Source organism: Hyla sarda, chromosome 1 (assembly GCF_029499605.1).
Source record: "Hyla sarda isolate aHylSar1 chromosome 1, aHylSar1.hap1, whole genome shotgun sequence".
Classification (NCBI taxonomy): Eukaryota; Metazoa; Chordata; class Amphibia; order Anura; family Hylidae; genus Hyla; species Hyla sarda.
This window is the reverse complement of record NC_079189.1, coordinates 551,456,167-551,465,070: the sequence shown is the minus strand read 5'-3', so window position 1 is coordinate 551,465,070 and position 8,904 is coordinate 551,456,167.

Here is an 8,904-nt window from a genome sequence, read left to right as displayed (position 1 = left end):
CAGTGTATTGTATTATAAAATGTGTTGTATCTTTAAGAGTTACGTCATGTGATTGTTACCCAGGAGGCACCAGTGACCAGGTGATCCCAAGAGTGACCTATGGGCTCTCTGCTAGTCTCCCCCATATAAGCCCTGGGTGGAGCTTCTCTCTTGGAGCTTCTCTCTCTTCCTTCCTGCTGAGGTCCAGTGCAGTCGTGCCTAGTGTGTCTATCCCGAGTGTTGGAGACCTCAAAATCAAGTCCTGCAGCCACCATCAATTCAAGTAAGCTAAAGTCACAGTTTTAAGTCAAGTCAGACTCTCTCATCTGTCAAGTCAGCGCGGTCTGCATTTAATTGTCCAGTCCTACTACAAGTCCCAGCAAGCCCTTAAGGTCTCTGCGTCACTGGTCACCTCCTTGGGCCCTGGCTGAACTGTATAGACTTTACGATCTGTCTACCCTCAGTAAAACTACCGTTGTCGGTAACTTGGCATCAGAGTCTTTATTGCCCCCGTGCCTAGCCCAGGATCCAGCGGTATACCTTCGGGTGGTTATAGCCTAAGTCACGAATACAAGGGGTTAATGCCATCTGCCCCTAGGGTAACAACATCTGCCCTCATCACACCCCGCTATCACAGTTTTGTTCCATTTATTATAGTACATGACATTAGGAACATAGGCGTTAACACAGGGTGTGCCGGGTGTGCCCAGGCACACCCTAATCACCGCGGCCGCGGAGCAAAAGGGGCAGCTGCCCCGGGCCCTGTAATTCCTGGGGGCCCAAAAGCAGCTCTCCCCTTTTGCCCCATAAAGCTGATAAAGGCTGGCGGGCCAGGCGTCAGGGGCCTGGCCAAAATGTTAGTAGGAGGGGGCGGGGGGGGCAGGTTTGCGCCGCACGCTACCTTTTTATGTTCGCCGCCGCCGCCGTCACTCATTCCCAGGCAGTCAGTACCGCAATGGCTGTCTGGGAGATGGTCACGTGACGTGACGTGTGGTGCAACGTCACGGGCGGCATCATAGAGAGGAGCAGAGCAGAGAGAGTCTCCCGCTCCTCTCAGTCCCCACACGGCCGCTTCCAGGATCAAGGCCGCAGCAGGGGACCCACCGCCGGATATGTGAGTATGTATAATGTGTGTGTGTGGGGGGGGTATTTATTATATAGTGTGCGTGCGTGTGTGTGTGTTGGGGGGTATTTATTATATAGTGTGTGTGTGTGTGTGGGGTATTTATTATATAGTGTGTGTGTGGGGGGGGGGGTAGGGGGGATTTATTATATAGTGTGGGGGTGGGGGAATTTATTATATAGTGTGGGGGTGGGGGGGATTTATTATATAATGTGAGGGGGGATTTATTATATAGTGTGGGGGTGGGGGGATTTATTATTTAATGTGAGGGGGGATTTATTATATAGTGTGTGTGTGTGTGGGGGGGGTATTTATCATATAGTGTGTGTGTGTGTGGGGGGGTATTTATTATATAGTGTGTGTGTGGGGGGGGGGGGGGGGGAATTTATTATATAGTGTGGGGGTGGGGGGGATTTATTATATAATGTGAGGGGGGATTTATTATATAGTGTGGGGGTGGGGGGATTTATTATATAATGTGAGGGGGGATTTATTATATAGTGTGGGGTGGGGGGGATTTATTATATAATGTGAGGGGGGATTTATTATATAGTGTGGGGGTGGGGGGGATTTATTATATAATGTGGGGGGGGGTTTATTATATAGTGTGGGGGGTGGGGGGGATTTATTATATAATGTGGGGGGGGTTTATTATATAATGTGGGGGGGATTTATTATATAATGTGAGGGGGGATTCATTATATAGTGTGAGGGGGGATTTATTATATAATGTGAGGGGGGATTTATTATATAATGTGAGGGGGGATTCATTATATAATGTGAGGGGGGATTCATTATATAATGTGAGGGGGGATTCATTATATAATGTGAGGGGGGATTTATTATATAATGTGAGGGGGGATTCATTATATAATGTGAGGGGGGATTTATTATATAATGTGAGGGGGGATTCATTATATAATGTGAGGGGGGATTAATTATATAGTGTGGGGGGTGGGGGGGATTTATTATATAATGTGGGGGGGGGGTTATTATATAATGTGGGGGGGGTTATTATATAGTGTGGGGGGGATTTATTATATAATGTGAGGGGGGGATTTATTATATAATGTGAGGGGGGATTCATTATATAATGTGAGGGGGGATTCATTATATAGTGTGGGGGTGGGGGGATTTATTATATAATGTGGGGGCGTTTATTATATAATGTGGGGGGGGTTATTATATAGTGTGGGGGGGGATTTATTATATAATGTGGGGGGGGGGTTATTATATAATGTGAGGTGGGATTCATTATATAATGTGAGGGGGGATTCATTATATAATGTGAGGGGGGATTCATTATATATTGTGAGGGGGGATTCATTATATAATGTGAGGGGGGATTTATTATATAATGTGAGGGGGGATTCATTATATAATATGAGGGGGGATTTATTATATAATGTGGGGGGGGGTTATTATATAGTGTGGGGGGGATTTATTATATAGTGTGGGGGGGGATTTATTATATAATGTGAGGGGGGATTCATTATATAATGTGAGGGGGGATTCATTATATAATGTGAGGGGGGATTCATTATATAGTGTGGGGGGTGGGGGGGATTTATTATATAATGTGGGGGGGGGTTATTATATAGTGTGGGGGGGATTTATTATATAGTGTGTGGGGGGATTTATTATATAATGTGAGGGGGGATTCATTATATAATGTGAGGGGGGATTCATTATATAATGTGAGGGGGGATTCATTATATAGTGTGGGGGGTGGGGGGGATTTATTATATAATGTGGGGGGGTTTATTATATAATGTGGGGGGGGGGGTTATTATATAGTGGGGGGGATTTATTATATAGTGTGGGGGGGATTTATTATATAATGTGGGGGGGGGGGATTCATTATATAATGTGAGGCGGGATTCATTATATATTGTGAAGGGGGATTCATTATATAATGTGAGGGGGGATTTATTATATATTGTGAGGGGGGATTTATTATATAATATGAGGGGGGATTCATTATATAATGTGAGGGGGGATTCATTATATAATGTGAGGGGGGATTTATTATATAATGTGAGGGGGGATTCATTATATAATATGAGGGGGGATTTATTATATAATGTGGGGGGGGGTTATTATATAGTGTGGGGGGATTTATTATATAGTGTGGGGGGGATTTATTATATAATATGAGGGGGGATTTATTATATAATGTGAGGGGGGATTCATTATATAATGTGAGGGGGGATTCATTATATAATGTGAGGGGGGATTCATTATATAGTGTGGGGGGTGGGGGGGATTTATTATATAATGTGGGGGGGGGGGGTTATTATATAGTGTGGGGGGGATTTATTATATAGTGTGGGGGGGGATTTATTATATAATGTGAGGGGGAATTTATTATATAATGTGAGGGGGGGGATTTATTATATAATGTGAGGGGGATTCATTATATAATGTGGGGGGGGATTCATTATATAATGTGAGGGGGGATTTATTATATATTGTGAGGGGGGATTTATTATATAATATGAGGGGGGATTCATTATATAATGTGAGGGGGGATTCATTATATAATGTGAGGGGGGATTTATTATATAATGTGAGGGGGGATTCATTATATAATGTGAGGGGGGATTCATTATATAATATGAGGGGGGATTTATTATATAATGTGGGGGGGGGGTTATTATATAGTGTGGGGGGGGATTTATTATATAGTGTGGGGGGGATTTATTATATAATATGAGGGGGGATTCATTATATAATGTGAGGGGGGATTCATTATATAATGTGAGGGGGAATTCATTATATAATGTGAGGGGGGATTCATTATATAGTGTGGGGGGCGGGGGGGATTTATTATATAATGTGGGGGGGGGGGTTATTATATAGTGTGGGGGGGATTTATTATATAGTGTGGGGGGGGATTTATTATATAATGTGAGGGGGAATTTATTATATAATGTGAGGGGGGGATTTATTATATAATGTGAGGGGGATTCATTATATAATGTGAGGGGGGATTAAGTATATAGTGTGGGGGGATTTATTATATAATGTGGGGGGATTTATTATATAATGTGGGGGGGGGGGTTATTATATAGTGTGGGGGGGATTTATTATATAATGTGGGGGGGGATTTATTATATAATGTGAGGGGGAATTTATTATATAATGTGAGGGGGGGATTTATTATATAATGTGAGGGGGATTCATTATATAATGTGAGGGGGGATTAAGTATATAGTGTGGGGGGATTTATTATATAATGTGGGGGGATTTATTATATAATGTGGGGGGGGGTTATTATATAGTGTGTGGGGGGGGCTATTATATAATGTAAGAAGGGAGGAAATTATGCATGTGAGGGGAGGATAATAATGATTATTATAATCCTCCCCTCACATATATGTAACATCTCCCCCTCACATGTATAATCTGATAATCCCCTCTTCACATTGATTATCCCCTCACATATAATCTGATTATGATATTATATGTGAGGGGATTATCAATGTGAGGAGGGGATTATCAGATTATACATGTGAGGGGGAGATGTTACATATATGTGAGGGGAGGATTATAATAATCATTATTATCCTCCCCTCACTTGCATAATCTGATAATCCCCTCCCCCGTACGTATCCTGTACTGATCCTGAGTTATATCCTGTATTATTCTAAAGAGCTGTACTCACTATTCTGCTGGTGAGGTCACTATGTACATACATTACATTACTTATCCTGTACTGATCCTGAGTTATATCCTGTAAATCTTTTATTAGAAAAATATAAATCATAACAAACACAGAACCAGCACAACTTTGCCATAATGGAAAACAACAAAATGAAATAACATAAACCCATACTTTTCAAGAACAAAAATCCTGCCTAAACGGCCAGCCCAGCTTTTCCTAAAAATACTAATACTACACCAAACATAACCAAACACACTCACATGCATGCATACCTAATGTGCAAAAAACAAAAATAAAATTGCATATTTAGCTTTAACAAAAAAAAAAAAAAAAAAAAAAATGGTTCGACTGCCATCTATCACTACTATAAACACTATATAATACACAAACCAAAATATAAAACAAACAAAATTATAATATTTACTATATATACTATATACATACTATATACATATAACCTATATACACCTATAAATATACAGAAAACAACCTACTCTAAACTGTCCCTTCACCCGCACCACCCACCCTCCTGTACATGGGTCAGAGTCCATAGAGTCCATAGTCCTCAATGTCCAGTCCATAACTGACCCATGCCAGGTCCACCAAAACAAACAACCACCACCACCCACAAAAACACCCTCCCAACCTAGAACTCCTCCCAACCAACTTTACCATAACCAGCTTTATAATATACAAAAACAAACAATACAACCCACTTTAGGCCCAAGTTCGGTGCCTGTAAGCCCTACATAACTTTAGCGTCTGAAAACAAAACAAAAAGCTATGGTGCACATGCATTAGCCCACCACCAGGAAGAAGGATGGCAATCCTGATACATACAAAATATTTACATTCTTTCCCTAACTGCACCCTACCTCTCACCCTACCATTATCCCTAAAGATAAACTGACCCTACTATCACCCTAACCCTGTCCCTACATCACTGTCCCTAACCAAAACCAGGGTACTCTACCCAAAAGGTCTAGTACCTAGGGCACATCAAAACAAAACCCTCTCCATAGGAGAGAAGCCCTACTGGTACCAAGACTGCCATACTCCAAAGACCTGATCTTCCCAAGGTCACCGGTGATGTTCCTACAGACCTCCACCTCGGAGAGGACTTTCCGCTGTGTAGACACTAAACACCGTGCATTCCACGTGTAGTACCTAACCACTAAACTGACTAAGAATAAAGTGCCCCGATCACGGCCACCCAGGGTCCTGAATGCCCCATAAGCCCATTCCGGATAGGTAAGGCCGGCAAGTTGACTCCAGCCGATGGAAGCGCCCACCCGGTTGTAGACCCCTATATTAAAGGGACAATGAAGCAGGAAATGGTCCATGCTTTCCAGCATGTCCCTGCACTCTTCTCGGGGACACCCCCGGTCATCAGATCTCCTACACTTCAAATTGTCCCTCACATATAGCTTCCCCTGAAAGCAGCGCCAGGCCAAGTCCCAAAACTTCTGGGGGATCCTTTTCATGTTTAAAAGATACAACCCCACCCTCAGATCCCGACCTGGGCAGTCCCTGAGCGCCAGAGGCTTCTGGAAGTGGGTCAACAGAACCCGTTTGTCAAGGAACTGCCTTGACTGGGTCCTGATCTCCCACACTCCCAGCCCCCACCGACGTATCGCCTTCAGAGTCGGGGTAGCGTAAGCCGGAAGATATCCATGAGGCGTACGGAGGTCCTTCACTTGCCCTCCTGTCTCCCATTCCTGGAAGAAAGGCCGAAACCATTCCCTGCAGGAGAGTACCCATGGAGGAGCCGTCTCTGACCAGAGGTTCGAGATGTTAGCTTTCAAGAAGGTGTTCGTTAAGAACACCACAGGGTTTACCATAGATAAACCCCCTAGTCTCCTCGTGCGGTACGTAACCTCCCTCTTGACTAGGTTTATCCTGTTCCCCCATAACAGTTGGAAAAACAGGCTGTAGATCCTAGTATAGTAAGCCTCTGGCAAAATACATACGCTGCCCAGATAGATAAACAAGGGGAGCAGGTACGATTTGATCAGGTGTACCCTTTCCCTGAGGGTCATAGACCAACCCTTCCACTGGTTCACCTTCTGAGTGGCATCCTGGAGCTTACCATCCCAGTTTTTGGTGGGATAATCATCCTGGCCGAATGTGATGCCCAGAAGTTTTGCTGACTCTTGGGGCCCTGGAAGGGTGTCCGGGAGATCAAACGCGGGATCTCCCCCTCCCAGCCAGAGACTTTCACACTTATCCTGGTTGATCTTAGACCCGGATGCCTCCGAGTAGCGGTCCACTTCCGACATCACCACATCGACCTCCTCTCTCGAGGACACGAAGATGGTGACATCATCAGCGTACGCCACCACTCTCTGGGCGACATCCAGCTCCGCCAGACTCATCCCGACTCCCGCCAACGGCCCACAATCTACCCTCCGGATGAAGGGATCGATTGCGAACACGTATAAAAGCGGGCTCAAGGGACAACCCTGACGGACTCCGGACCCCACCTCAAAAGAGCGGCCAGACCAACCGTTCACCAGTGGGAAACTCTCTGCCCCTGCATACAAGATCTTAAGCCAATTAACGAAAGTACTCGGTAAGCCATATCTCAGGAGGACGGACCAGAGGTACTCGTGGTTCACCCGATCAAATGCTTTGGCCTGATCCAGGGACAGCAAGTACCCCTTCCAGAGACCTGCACTACTCCGCTCCACTGCCTCCCTGACACTAAGGACAGCACTTAAGGTGCTTCGGCCTGGAACAGAGCAGTGCTGGGCCCCCGAAAGGAGCCGGGGTGCAAACTTCACCAGCCGATTAAACAGTATCTTGGCCAGAAGTTTCCTGTCCGCATTGAGAAGAGCTATGGGTCTCCAATTCTCAATACGGCTGGGATCTTTACCCTTTGAGAGAAGAATCAGGGCTGACCTCCTCATTGACTTCGGCAGAGTGCCCGAGGAGAGACACTCATTGAATACCTCAGTCAAGAGGGGAGCTAAAGACTCCTTAAAGGTCCTGTACCACTCGGATGTTAAGCCATCCGGACCTGGCGACTTCTTAGGGGCGAGCCCCTCGATCGCCAGTCTCACTTCCTCTTCCCTGATTTCTTCTGCCAAAACATCAAGAGAGGGGTCTACCCCTGGCTCAGGAATGGTTTCAGCCAGGAAAGCCGACATCCTGTCTCGATCTAGATCCTTCCTTCCCAAGAGGTGTGAGTAGAAGGATCTGACGACCTCCAAAATCCCTGATCTGGACCGATTCAGAGATCCCGTACTATCAATCAGTCCTGAGACCACTTTACTACTCACTGACATCTTACAGTTTCTGTAAGGGTCGGGCGAGCGGTACTTCCCGAAATCCCTCTCAAAAACCAAAGATGCGTGCCTATCGTACTGACACCTCATCAGCAAGGACTTCACTCTGGAGATATCCTCACGGCTACCTCCAGTCGAGACGAGAAGCTCGAGTTTCCTCCTCAGACCCTGATACAGGCGATACCTGTTCAGGGACCTGAGGCTCGAGAGCTGGCGGAAGAACCCCGCAACCCGCTTCTTGAATATCTCCCACCACTCTGACTTACTACTACATAGGTCCAGTAAAGGTACCTGACTCTGAAGAAAATCCTCAAAGGACTGTCTTATCTCCGCTTCCTCCAGGAGGGACGAATTCAGCTTCCAATAACCTTTACCCATCCGGGGGGTCTCTGAAACATTCAGGGAAAACAAAATCATACAGTGATCGGAGAACTCCACCTCAACCACGGACACTGCAGAAGAGACGGCTTCCTCCTTTAAATAAAACCTGTCTATTCTAGACCTGCAGCTACCTCGATGATAGGTGAAACCCGCGTGGCCTGAGGGGCTCCGGATGTGGGCATCCTCTAGGCGAGCTTCCCTAACTATACTATTGAGGGCTATGCTATCATAAGCCAGCGGACCATTGGAGCCTCTCCTATCTTGGGATCTCGTGACAGTATTGAAATCCCCTCCAAAGATCACCTGTCGGCTTGTAAAAAGAAAGGGCTTAATCCTCATAAAGAGATCTTTTCGTCCCCACTTTGTTTGTGGGGCGTAGATGTTAATGAGCCGGAGCTCTTGCCCCTTCATGAGGACATCTAAGATCAGGCACCTCCCCATTTCTAACTCAATAACCCGTCTGCATT